The sequence below is a fragment of the Phalangium opilio genome, unplaced genomic scaffold (assembly GCF_054372755.1).
Source record: "Phalangium opilio isolate 3A_F unplaced genomic scaffold, DU_Popi_V2 ptg000014l_1, whole genome shotgun sequence".
Classification (NCBI taxonomy): Eukaryota; Metazoa; Arthropoda; class Arachnida; order Opiliones; family Phalangiidae; genus Phalangium; species Phalangium opilio.
The window spans coordinates 14784-29226 of NW_028324149.1; the positions used below are offsets into that span (position 1 = coordinate 14784).

Genomic DNA, 14443 nt, shown 5'->3' on the forward strand with positions numbered 1-14443 from the left:
CTCTCTCTCTCGCCTTCGCCCTCGCCGGTCCGCTGCTTGACCATTTCTCATTCGTCTCTTCGGATCCTTTAAAATATATACGGGGTATTAACGCCGCATCTTCTTGAAGAGAGGCCGCTCTATCGTCCTTAACTGCAATTGCAACCAATACAATTTAAATTTCATTTCAGTTGCTTACGTTTTGCTCGTAATTCGTTATTTATTCATGTAATTTTAGTTTGTCGCTTCTCGGAGCTAAATAGCCGTAACTGCAAATATATTTGATTTTCGAAAATAAATTTATTAACAAGTTTAAAGTGATAGTAGATTTTAATGTGGGATTTCGGTATTTTAGGTGAATATTTCGGGATTTCTAGATTTTTGAGAGAGATTTTAATAGATTTCAAACGAACTGTACGGGATTTTGACAAACGTTCGACCCCCCCGGATTTAATGTGGAATTATATAGGACCGCTGAATTGAAAATAAAAATATTTTTTCCAAAAAAAAAAACAACTCATTTTTACTACGCTTGAATTACAAAAACCACTATTTGATAATTACAAATTGGTTGGAGATAGAAGTTACAAATGAATTTTGAACAGTTGTTAAAATCTTAATAATATACGAAACAATTAATCTACAATTTATAAATAACACTTTTCTTTGGTAAATGTTTTAACACAGGGTTCATACAATTTTTGGAAAACAAATTTCCCTGATATTTCCAGGTTTTTTCCGTATATGGAGTATCCTATGGTGCAAATGTTAACTTAATCAAAAGACATCGTCTCCAAAGTTCAGTGTCAAAATCATAAGTAACATAATAACAATAAGTGAGACGATACCATAAGTTGACGAACATTTTGCTTAATATCTCGGCCCCTAAGTTTTTAGTATGGTTGGATGGGGGACAAATTGGACCATAACATACTCAAAGGACATCCCTCTATCTCTAGTAGAACCCGAGTTACGAGCCTCCAAAGTTTAGTGTAATGCTATTCCTATGGAGGGGGTTGTTTGTTTGATTCAGGCACCAGAGGTGATAGCATTTTTGACATTGGTCGCAAACAATTTGTTTGTGAGACGAAATCATTATTGTTTCTACAACCGGGACAGTACACCAAGCACCCTCTGGTACCTGGATCCAATTTTTGATTCAGGCACCAGAGGTGATAGCATTTTTGACATTGGTCGCAAACAATTTGTTTGTGAGACGAAATCACCATTGTTTCTACAACCCGGACAGTACACCAATCACCCTCTGGTGGTACCTGAATCCAATTTTTGATTCAGGCACCAGAGGTGATAGCATTTTTGACATTGGTCGCAAACAATTTGTTTGTGAGACGAAATCACCATTGTTTCTACAACCCGGACAGTACACCAATCACCCTCTGGTGGTACCTGAATCCAATTTTTGATTCAGGCACCAGAGGTGATAGCATTTTTGACATTGATCGCAAACAATTTGTTTGCGAGACGAAATCACCATTGTTTCTACAACCCGGACAGTACACCAATCACCCTCTGGTGGTACCTGAATCCAATTTTTGATTCAGGCACCAGAGGTGATAGCATTTTTGACATTGGTCGCAAACAATTTGTTTGTGAGACGAAATCACCATTGTTTCTACAACCCGGACAGTACACCAATCACCCTCTGGTGGTACACAATCCAATTTTTGATTCAGGCACCAGAGGTGATAGCATTTTTGCCATTGTCGCAAACAATTTGTTTGTGAGACGAAATCACCATTGTTTCTACAACCGGGACAGTACACCAATCACCCCCTCTGGTACAGAGTCATTTTGTTTATCACCATCGTAGCCCTCTGAAAAACCTATGGAGAAAGCGCCTTCTCTCTTCCGAGCATGTACACCCGTTCCTGCAGCATCCACCCTATGCTCCCATGACATGCCGACTTCCATCCACCCCAGGGATGGGTTGACAAATGACACTCGGTACTGCGGCCGGCGGCAAAGGAGTGGAACTATGGTACACTCCTTAACCCTGCAGGCAAAGGATTCCTTCGTCCAGCAAGGTGGAACTATTGTGCACTCTTTAGTCCTGCCGGCAAAGGTGGACCTATGGAAATCGTAATGGTGTCCAATTTTAGTTGGCTCTTCCGTGTTGTAATTAACCATTATTTTCGATCCAACAACAATGTCATCAAAACAGATCAGAAACAAAAGACTGAGGAAAACTGTTGGCCAATGAAGACCATACGAGACCATACTTTTTTTTTGACTAGGGTAATTAAAACTACAAATGAGGGCCTTCAAAGGTTTGGGGACCATACATAAACCACTTTACTCTGTTAGAGGAGGGATGAGGCTTAAACTTATGATGGTCCGTGATTAGAGATGTGAAATTACCGTGATTTTTAAAAATGGCAATTTACCGGGTAAATTACCGAAAAATTACCAGGGAAATTACCGATTAAAATTTTGAAATTACAAAAATTACCGCGTAATTTATGGTATTTTATGTTTTAACAGGCTTATTACCGCGGTAATTTGCGTAATTTACCGGTAAACTTCCATTCTAAAATTACGGTAAGATATAATTACCGAAAAATTACCGGTAAATTACCGATTAAAATTTTGAAATTACAAAAATTACCGTAATTTATGGTATTTTATGTTTTAACAGGCTTATTACCGCGGTAATTTACGTAATTTACCGGTAAACTTCCATTCTAAAATTACGGTAAGATATAATAATTACCGACTCACATCTCTATCCGTGATAAAGAGGAAAGAAGGGGTGCTACTATTTGGGACGTCACACTTTGGTAAATGCAAGGACTATAGTGGTACTGAGAGGGGGAGGAGCTACGGGGGGGACGTGACGTCAATATGGGTAGTCTAAATTGTAGAGATGGGCCGATACCAGTTTTAACCGATACCGATATCATTCGATACTTGGGAAACCGATATTTTACCCGATCCTTCGAATAAACCGATATTAAACCGATACCGATATATTAACCGATATCAATAATAAAATAGATGCTATAATATATGTTGTAGAGATGGGCCGATACCAGTTTTAACCGATACCGACATCATTCGATACTTGGGAAACCGATATTTTACCCGATCCTTCGAATAAACCGATATTAAACCGATACCGATATATTAACCGATATCAATAATAAAATAGATGCTATAATATATGTTGTAGAGATGGGCCGATACCAGTTTTAACCGATACCGATGCCATATCGGTTAAAGTCAAATAGTACCTTTAAGAGCTGGATATATGAAGGATCCGATGACATCGTTTTTTCTACAGCCTGCACAGTACCATTCACGTCCGGGACAGAGTCCTGTAAATATAATTAATTTAAGCATTATTTAGTGTAATGCTTTTCCTAGGGAGGGCGTTGTTCGTTTACGTTTTGCTTAACTACTCGGCCCCTGTTTGTCGTAGCCCTAAGTTTTTAGTATGGTTAGATGGGGGACAAATTGGACTATAACATACTCAAAGGACATAGAACCAGAGTTACGAGACTCCAAAGTTTATTGTTAAAAATCAAAAGTGGGTTAGCTAAACGAGTGACAGGGTGGGTTGTTCGTTTACGTTTTGCTTAATTACTTGGCCCCTGTTTGTCGTAGCCCTAAGGTTTTAGTATGGTTGGATGGAGGACAAATTGGACTATAACATACTCAAAGGACATCCCCATATCTCAAGTAGAACCTGAGTTACGAGCCTCCAAAGTTTAGTGTGATGCTGTTCCTAAGGCATGTTTTTGAACATTTTGCTTAATTACTCGGCCCCTGTTTGTCGTAGCCCTAAGGTTTAAGTATGGTTGGATGGGGGACAAATTGGACTATAACATACTCAAAGGAAATCCCCGTATCTCTAGTAGAACCAAGCCTCCAAAGTATAATTTTAAACAAAGTGAATTTTCCCAAAAAATAAAAAACAACAATAAAATATATCGGGCAAATATTATTGCTCTTAATTCATCCTTAGTAATTTAAGTAATCAAATAAATTAAAACTTTTTAATTAATAGTTACTTACCAGAGGAGTCGGAAAAATAACCCAATTGGGGAAAAAGAACTGACCATAGTCATAAAAGAAAGACATGTTTAATGCTGACAAACTTTAATCCTAAGTAAAAATGCACACAAACGAGCCAAATATATAAGGCAAAGAAAATCCACGAATTCCACGAAGTATAATTTATATTACTGGTATATATTTTCCCCGGTTTAAAGGAAGTCTGTTTTTAATCAGAAGGAAAAGGAAAAAGGTGGAGGCCCAAGGATACAAGATAAAAAAAAAACGGAACCCTGATAGTACGGCCCCGAGGGGGTCGGACGTTCGCCATTTTAGTGTACAGAATTTTGAGATTTCATGATTTTGACCAAGATTTTAGAAATCTTGAAATCTACTCCAAGATTTTGACCAAGATTTTAGAAATCTTGAAATCTACTCCAAGATTTTGACCAAGATTTTAGAAATCTTGAAATCTACTCCAAGATTTTGACCAAGATTTTAGAAATCTTGAAATCTACTCCAAGATTTTGACCAAGATTTTAGAAATCTTGAAATCTACTCCAAGATTTTGACCAAGATTTTAGAAATCTTGAAATCTACTCCAGGATTTTGACCAAGATTTTAGAAATCTTGAAATCTACTCCAAGATTTTGACCAAGATTTTAGAAATCTTGAAATCTACTCCAAGATTTTGACCAAGATTTTAGAAATCTTGAAATCTACTCCAAGATTTTGACCAAGATTTTAGAAATCTTGAAATCTACTCCAAGATTTTGACCAAGATTTTAGAAATCTTGAAATCTACTCCAAGATTTTGACCAAGATTTTAGAAATCTTGAAATCTACTCCAAGATTTTGACCAAGATTTTAGAAATCTTGAAATCTACTCCAAGATTCTAAGATTTCGGGATTTTAAATGAAGTTTCCAGATTTTGAAGGATATTTCGGGATTTGAAACAAGATTTTCAGATTTTGTTCAGGATTTTCAGATTTTGTTCAGGATTTCGGGATTTTGTTCAGGATTTGGGGATTTTGTTCAGGATTTGGGGATTTTGTTCAGGATTTTCAGATTTTGTTCAGGATTTCGGGATTTTGTTCAGGATTTCGGGATTTTGTTCAGGATTTTCAGATTTTGAAGGAGACTTCGGGATTTTGTTAAGGATTTTCAGATTTTGAAGGAGACTTCGGGATTTTGTTAAGGATTTTCAGATTTTGAAGGAGACTTCGGGATTTTGTTAAGGATTTTCAGATTTTGAAGGAGATTTCGGGATTTTACGTTAAGATTTCGGAATTTCTAGATTTTAATGTGAGATTTCGGGATTTTAGGTGAAGATTTCGGAATTTCTAGATTTTAATGTGAGATTTCGGGATTTTAGGTGAAGATTTCGGGATTTCTAGATTTTAATGTGAGATTTCGGGATTTTTAGATTTTAATGTGAGATTTCGGGATTTTCAGATTTTAATGTGGGATTTCGGGATTTCTAGATTTTTGAGAGAGATTTTAATAGATTTCAAACGAACCGTACGGGGTTTTGACAAACGTGATTAAGTCTGGGAATTTCATATTAATTTTGTAACTTTCTTATGGGAAAACTAACACGAATTAATTTATTTAAAAGTTCATGGTAATATAGTAATTTTTACCCACAACATTCTGACTTTTTTCAACAAACTTTGGTCATGAAAAATCACTTTAGACTGTCAGAAAAAGATGTAAAAGTCAATTCCAAATTTTGGTATGAAAATCTGCGTGTTACGCAACGGTTTATGTAAAAACCGGTAATGAGAGGTAGTAATGAAATGTACAATGGGAACTAGACCAATCAGTGAACAGAGCCAAAATTATTTTTAATTATACTCCCAAGATTCCGTCCTGTATCCTTGCCTTCTTCTTATCACGCGCTATAAGAGGGGAACCTATATAGGAGTTCCATAGCAGGCTGTACTTAGTAATAAGTTCCTGTTGTACCAGAAAGAGAGCGAGAGAGCGAGAGAGAGAGGGAGAGAGGGGGGAGGGAGAGAGAGAAACGGAAACACAGTTGGGCCTTGTAACGTTTAAAAGAGGAAACATTTGCCTTTCGGTAATTAATCATTCATATTAATGGAAAAAGGTAAAGGTTTAAAAAGCGGCCCAAAAATTTCCTCTCTCTCTCTCTCTCTCTCTCTCTCTCTCTCTCTCTCTCTCTCTCTCTCTCTCTCTCTCTCTCTCTCTCTCTCTCTCTCTCTCTCTCTCTCTCTCTCTCTCTCTCTCTCTCTCTCTCTCTCTCTCTCTCTCTCTCTCTCTCTCGAACTAGTTCTCTTTCCAGGCTCACTCTCCTTCCTATACAAATTCTCCGAGTTCTCTGTCTTATACGAAAAACGGGGTAAATCAATTTTCTACGCGTAATATCGACTCTACTAGCTTCAAATCGCGAAGAATTCTTATTCAAGCGTATAGTTCAAACAATATTATACATTTTTTGACTAAAAAAGTTTTCTTTTTATTATTCTTTGGCGTTCCCAAGTGTTAATTTACCCGCTGAAAGGCTGGTAGTGCAATTTGAGTTGGTATGAGTAGTGAGCACCTCTTAATTAGGGTCATCGTCCAATATCAATATTATTATTGGACTAAATTGGTTTACACAGGGGGCCACTGAAATTATAGCTAATGGATAGTGAAGAAATTATTTTTATCCCCTAAAACTAAAAATTCAAAAGCACGTGCAGTTTTCCTCGCGACAAATTTGAAAATACTTTACATTAAGCTTAATTAGTAAACTTGAAACATCTTACGTCTACATGTTTCCCGCTCATATTGCCCTTAACTAACCTAACCTAACTTAAGGGAGAAGTAGAATTAGCTCGCTGCCTTTAAACAAAGTATATTCAATAAATACACGCAAGTAATACTTTGAGAGTTACGATATAATTGCTGTCAGATTTTTGCTTCGGCTAATCAGGGCGTTATGCTTGTATTAGCCTTGGAATTAATATTACCAAGCACAGAGGAGCGATGTACGAATTCCTAGTAAAGAGAGGACCTTAATATTAAGCCATTTGCCACAAGCTCAATCCGAACCCTGCATGGCTTTATTAAAATAAGTTCCAGCCCAACCCCGGATTGTTACGAAGCTTGTATTCCCAACCCCACTTATTGCACCGGATTACGAATTCCAAATTAGAAATTAACTAGAAATAGGCCTAGTTTTTCTAGCTAAATATTAATTAGCGGGAAATCTCCGGATAATGATATGTATTTATCGACTGACTGACAAGATTCGTGAGTGCTGGGACCATACCGCTTTACCTGGGAAGCTGAAACTTCTCCGGCCATCTTGGAAAATGGCTGCCATAATGTATTAAAATCTTCCTTGTGGAGTATCTTTTCAACCATTGACTGGGAATCTGATAGTGATTAGCCCCTCGCAGTTAGGTTGAGCATGAATAATTCAAAAAGAACATAATTAGTATTTCTCGGCAGAGCGCCTCGCTAACTGACCTCTGCTCTATAAAATACAAAGCAGCTGACGCCTTCTTACAAAACATAAAAGGGGGGAAAAAGGCGCTAGTATTGAATTTTGGCGCGAAAGCCTAGCGGGAGGATAGAGGTATTAGTAATGAAGAAAAAATATTTTTATCAAAAATTATATGTAAGCTATACCGGAAGAAGTATAAGTTTTGGCGCGAAAAGTGTCGAGACCACGGTTTGGTTTTAGCGCCAAGTTAGATTGTATAGTTATTTTGTTTTTTAAGTAGGTTGATTTCCAAAATATTTTCATCTGTACCGTGAGATATTTGAGGTCAAAGTTCATGCTTACCCACATGCATAAAGCTTACTTTAAAAACAGCTTAGAAGTTGCAAGTTCCGGATTTGATTGTAAATGGGTTATTTAAATTGTTCTGGCAGATCTTGTTGAAGGTATTTTTTGATTTCCCCGGCCCCTATATAAGAAAGGGCGCTAAGTTTAAAGGCGGGGGAAAAAAGAGGAAGAAGATGCGGAGAAAGTCTTAAGAAAACTCTCTTTTTTTCATCCCCATCTTCCTTCCTGCTCTTGGTATTCTTCCCATCTTAGAGAGAGAGAGAGAGAGAGAGGGGGAAAGAAAAGAGTCTCGATCACCTAGTTTACATACAAAGTTTCTGGAAGACGCTATAGCTGCACGAGAGAATAAACCCCACCACGTGAGGGGAGGGGGTCACCGGCTAAGGAAGGATTCCGGGACAATGATGGTGTATGGTATAGAGTCGCTGGCTCCCTTTCTGTACCGGTTGGGAGTCGATTTCTAACGGGTTCAGCGGTCCAAGGGGAAGGGACTCCTATGCCCGGACGGAAATGAGTTCTCCCCGCTTCGTTGATCGCGATTACACCCGTGAAGAAATTGCTTAAAGCTCGCTCGAAAAGGCTTCCCCGCGTGAAAAAGGTTATTCTTTATATATATGTCTTGTATTGAATGGTATAAGTCATGGTACGTTTAAGAGAAGTTTGCCCCCAACAAAAAAGATGGTAGGCCTATTGCAAAGTTGAACTGTTTTTTCTCGGCCCCCTGTTAAAGTATAACAAAATGTTTTGGGATCGTTGTGTAGGGTATGATTTAGGGTCTATAGACCATTTCAATAATTATGCGCAGAGAAACCAACATTCGGGCGAGGATACAGCCATCTTGAGGTGGATATTCTGACTCGCGCAGTGCTTCTTGGTGCGTGGGAAGTACCCTATATGGTGGGCTCACCGCCCACTCGCCTGGGTGTTTGCTTCACTGTAGGAAATAATGAAATGGTGTATAATTTAACAAAGAATGTCTTAGTGTCTTAAAAAATTTAAAGAATTACGGCTTAAGACGTTGCAGGTTTATGCCGTTTTTTCTGGAGTTGTTATTGGTGGTAAAGGTCAAGAAAATGGTACCATTGTATAGATATGAATCAGTTAAATCAAACCTCGCAAGATTTACGCATATCTTTTAAATTTCCAAAGTAAAATCGTTACAAAGTTGTAAAGGTCAATCAATTTTTCGACCTCTCTTAAAAGTATATACTATATATAAAGAACTTTCAACAAAAATTAAGGTATTCATTGCTTAACCATAATCCCAAAGAATTCCTTCCTATTTAAGCCCAATGGTGTTTCCCCAAAATTAAATTTTTCCGACTTGGTTGGTTTTTAAACGTACCATAACTTAAGAGAGCAACGTCCTTTTAACCCAACCTTCAAATAGTAAATCAATTTTAAAGTAATTAAACGTTATAGAAGGCAGACGGAATAGAGGCTGTTACTTTAGATCGAAAAAGCTTATATCTCAAAAAGGGGAGCTCGTCATTATTTCAAGGTGATTAATCCGGGAGGGTTTAAACTTGGAAATTGCTGACACGGAAAGAAAATTAATTGGAGGGAAAACGGCCTGTATGGAACGCTCGCGCCCCCTTTTATTATTTTTTTCTTTTTTTTTTATCCCCCATCTTAGTTTTTCCTGTTTACTTGGGGCACCGGAAAAAATCTTCAAGTTTAGCCTAATAGCCCCTAAGTTTAGGGATAGGCTTTGAGCTCATTATGGGGTCGTGGCTATTGAGATTACGAGGTCGAAAAGGTCCTTCCTTCAAGTTCCATCTCGAGGGGCTCGTCACTAACTACTACTTCAGATTTGTAAATTAAATTTTCTGATGGGATTATAAATAATGCTTCGTGTTAAAGCGCTCGTAATTCTAAATTAAAACCAAGGCTTAAGGAAAATTAATGTATACTCCTTAAGCCTTAGTTTCATATTTTGAAAATCTATGAAAGTGATTAGTGAATACTGTGTGATGATGAAGAACAGGTTTTGCGGAAAATGCCGTTGTAGCTATAATAAAACGGAAGCTGTATAAACTTAAGAGGAAGGAACTTTGATAATGGGGTAGAGGATAGTTGGGGCCATGCGTGGCTGTTCAAAAATCCCAGCATGCTCTGCATGGTTGGACATCATTAAGTGAGGCCATCTCTCGATAGAAATACTTTATCTTAGTGATGTCACGTGTTAATGAAAGTTCTTATTGCTATAACCAGATGGCACCTAAAGCGTATTTTATGCCCAAACAAAACCTGAGTAAATTTTACGTCTATGCATGGGAAGGGCCCTCTCATGTTCTGCTACTCCAGAATCAAAGTTTTCTAGCTCCTCCAAGGTATAAATATAAACGTGAATGTTTCTCATTATCCTTGTTTTCTTTTTTTTTTATAAATTTCGCCCTCTTTAACAAATATCTAGAGGAATGGATTATACGTTAATATTAATTAAGACTTTCGTTTCAATTTTGAATTCCGCGCGTGTTTAGAGGGCTGGTATATACGTAATGTCACGTGATTAGTGAATACGAATGCGTTTAATTCTCAAGGCGTATGATCGAATTGTTTAAGTTTAACAGCTCGTGACACTCGGAGAAGGAGAAGGCGGCGGCTTCAATTACGGCACCGGAATTAAGATTAGTTTATGTATGTAGGGAATTTGGCGTATTTCACTTCCTCTCCCATCCCCTCCGCGACCCCGACCCCAGCCCCAACCCCCCGACGTTTCCCCATTCCAAATTACCTTTCGATTTTAAGGGGAGTCTGTGTTTATCCTGATTCCTGTTCCTACCCCATCTCATTTGTTCCGGTTGCAAACAGTAACCCCCGTTCCCGTTCCTGGGAGGCTCGCCATCATATTATTCACACTTAGATTGTGAATGCGGCTAAAGTTAGGCAACCTGAGACATTTTAAGTTATAACCTTTCTTTATTAACTCGGAATAGGCGTATATGCGTGTGAATATTAAGTAAACAATTGTTCAGGTTCCACACTTTTGACCGAAATGTTCTGTAGGCTTTAGGCTAATTTAGGTCAAGCTGTCCTTACTTAGAATACCACCCACCCATCCAGTGGGTGTATGTGTGTTTGCGCCAAAAGGTTGGTCAAACTTAACTGTATCGGCGTCAGCCTGCCTATAAATCATTTTATATTTGTACTTACCCAAATTGTAAAGGTGGATATTAATCTTTATATGGGATGTGAAAATTTGGTGAATAACAAAGTCCATACCGACAGCTGTGACGTTATTATCTGTATTGTTTTTTTATGGTATACCAAAGTCACTTGTATTAAAGAAGGTAGGGAAGTAGCTGAGATGTATTCCCCAAATCTCACCCAGGGTTTGTACGGAACCTGGATAAGTCAGGGATTTAAAGTTTTTTTCCCTAAAAAGTCGGGGATAAGTCAGGGATCTCGTTTAGCATATCAAACCATGGTTCGAGCATTGGGCTGCAGGTGTAGTTATGAAGTGGACTTTGGTAAACACATTAAAAGGGTCATGGAATTTGATCAGAGAGGATTTTCAATATGAATATTTCGTTCGAACCCTGGTCACTGCTATACTGGTCCTCTTTCGAAATACAATGTCCATGGCGGCAAGGCTGACTTAGAATCGGATGGTTATTAAGCGACTGCAGCCATAAAATAGCTCGTCCACGCGCGCACCGGACACTCCGGGCTTCGATAATTAGAAAATCTCGACGACTTTAAGACCCCGGGGCGTTTATTTATCTTTCGCGGAATCGGGACAGGGAAAACGCGGATGCGGGAAATCCCCTCCTAGGATCTCCTTCTGTCTCCATCTTTGCTCTCGCGCCTCTCTTTCTCCGTGCGCTGCTGCTGCTGCTGTTCACGTGAGAACGGGATTGAATTTTTCTGGCCTCCAGCCTCTTTAGTCTCCTCTTCCTCATCCTCTTCCTTTTCGACGTCGCTAGCCATACGAAATCAGACCCTTCAGGCGCTGTTGACATTGCCCTTTATTGGAAACACTCGAAAAGGGATAACCCAAACGTTTCCAAAAGTTGCAACTTTTCGAGTTGCTGTTGTGGCAAACTTTGTATACGTATATTTTTAGAGAGAGAATATTTAAAAATATCCCGGATGTACTTTCACCATAAGTGAATCATTTGACATTATAAGTTAAACCTGATAATACTTTCTTGCCCTCATTTCGGGGAATAGATAATTGCTAGCTTGTTTTCCCATGGTTTACTGTTTCTGTCGACGTCACACAGTGCAGGGGCGTTCGGTGCACATACCAATGAGACTGATTACGTGATCGGTTGTCCTCGCTGAACGCCTTCAAGTTCAACGACAGCTCTTTCCTTAGTTAGCTGAAAACACTAAATATTGCTAGTTTTCCGAAAATACGAAACAGTGAAAATTGACCTTGAATGGTTTTACGAGTGACCTATTCTGTCGTCTGCTTGGAATCTTTAGTTACCTTAGCTTAAAACCTCTTAATTATGCATCGTCGCCGCGCTATCTTAAGCCCATAAGGATTTTATTATTTTCCTGGTATTTGAAAATTTTGCGTGTACTATACATTTAATGTCCCTAAACTCCCAAAGATATCTTTATTACTCGATCGTAAACATTTTATATTCTCAGTTAATTATTCATACACACCTTTATATGGGCTTTTTCAATTGAGAACTCGTGCCAGTACCTGGTCTGACTTTAATGCCCTTTTGTCTTTGTAATTTAATTAGGAATTTAGTTTTAATTCAATGGAAATTTATATTCATTGTAAGTTAAGTGAATGTTTTAATTATAATTTAATACATGCCATAGATATTAAATATATGTAAAAATGGTTCAAGGGTTCGTTTGGGAATATTTAACCATAATTATGTTTAATTAAAACAAAATAAAATTTTAAAGTTAAATATATATATATTCTTTTAATTTTAACACTGAGAAAAAATTAAGTGTTTAATTAAATCCTTAACGGCTAATTAATAACTAAAGATATTAATCAGTACTAATTACTTTAGTTGAGAAGTAAAAAAAAATACGGTATTACTTAAAGTAGAAAAAACGAAAATTTAACGTCAATACATTAAAAAAAATATTTCCAATAATTTGAAACTTTGAGTAGTTAATTTTTAATTTAAAATTTCCGATAAACAAGAAGGAAAAATTAATTGGTGTACTTTTTATTAAAATTGAGATTTCGTCTCTTCATTCGAAAAGTTGAAAACTACGGATGATTCAGCGAAATGAAGTGAAAAATTTCTAGTAACTGAAAGAAAAGTTTCAATTTGCTGGAAACTCGAGTTCTCGCACGTTTTTCAAAATCGATTCAAATTTTCTCTCTTTTTAATAATTCTGGGAAAAATAGCGTAATTAAAATTCGTTTTTAATTGACGCGAATTTGCACGAAAAAAGTTCGTTAATTAATTTTAAAGAGTGAATGGGAAAGAGTAATTAAAAATAAATTAAGTTTCAAGGAATACTTTCAATTAATTTTTGTTAGATACCTTTAAGGGACGCTCCATTAAGTTTCACTCTGATGTCTCTTTAAATTATTGACTTAGACCCAAGTATTTAGTACGACCATTGACAGTTAGGCTTATACCAAATCCCGAGGGATTTCCCTTATCTCTTATAAAACCAGAGTTATGACGTTTTCAAAATAGGTAAAGGGATGAAACGATATTACTTTGGTAATTGTTTAATTACCTGATCCCTGATTGTTGTTGTAACCAAGGGTATTAGGTATCATTGGTAAGAGAAGAAGAAGGGCTATATAACACTCGAAGGATTTCAACGTATCTCTTACAGAAACAAGAGTTATGTTGATTCAAGGTAGAGTCCAACTATACTCAAAGTATTTCCCTGAAAGTGTCGTTAATTAGTCTTAAAGTTAGGTTTAAGTTTGAAGTCCCTAACGTTGGATGTAACCTCCTTAGGTTTAATTTACTCCAAGAGATACTTGATACCTTCCAGAAATGTAAAACCCTAGTGTTATCGAAGCTCCTTTTAAGTATTTAATGTTAAGAATGCCTCGCAGCCAGTCTCCTATCAGAAACGAGATACGACCAGCTACAAGGATTTATCTACAAGGCAATGTTTGATTGGTGGAATTTCTCAGATTTCTGATGGTGACTCGCTTTCATAAAGCTGTTTTGAACGGATGGTTGGACGATTCAATATTACGGAGCTAGGCCTTTGATTACGTATGCCGGAAACCAACCAGGTTGGGTATAAGCCTATCGTATCTTTTAGCTTTGTATTTCAAAAGGTTTCGACGCTTGAGGACTTTGTATTATCTTACCATGTACATCCTTCGAAGCAATTTACCCTTCAAAGATTGCGCCGGCGGACTCATTTGAGAAATTCTATGAATTCTCGGTGTGTTTCTCGCGACCATCTTAGTTGCTAGATTCTCGAGCGTGTGATAAGCAAAGGCACATTCGTTAAGCCTTAGTTAGACGATGCCTTTGAATTTTACAATTTACAGATATCTGTTCCAATATTAGGCAATATTAGAATTAGTGGAAATGGAAATTCACCCCCCCCCCTCCTGAGGGTTAGATTTCTACGTCCTGTTTAGGCATAATTTTTGCGTTAAAAATTGATTTTTAATTAAATTAACAGACCTCCTTTTCAAAAAGGGGAGGGGCTTGGTATCGTCTGCTTGTAATAGGGTT

The 14443-nt window shown here is 37.5% G+C and overlaps 1 long non-coding RNA gene across 10 annotated transcripts; it reads right to left on the minus strand.

Moving 5' to 3' along the window:
• Positions 1-448: 448 nt before the first annotated feature.
• On the minus strand, positions 449-14440 carry LOC149704929 (uncharacterized). 10 transcript variants are annotated; one of them, XR_016381447.1, is made up of 5 exons: positions 13473-14429; positions 13271-13392; positions 10950-13118; positions 3231-3314; positions 449-2068 (listed from the first exon to the last, which is right to left on the minus strand). It is a non-coding gene; the product is annotated as an uncharacterized LOC149704929 (long non-coding RNA). The 10 variants fall into 10 exon arrangements; XR_016381450.1 differs by lacking the exons at positions 449-2068; positions 3231-3314 and having other exon boundaries at positions 10961-13118; positions 13473-14257; positions 14393-14440; XR_016381456.1 differs by lacking the exons at positions 449-2068; positions 3231-3314 and having other exon boundaries at positions 10961-13118; positions 13473-13628; positions 14068-14429.
• Between the last annotated feature and the right edge of the window lie 3 nt (positions 14441-14443).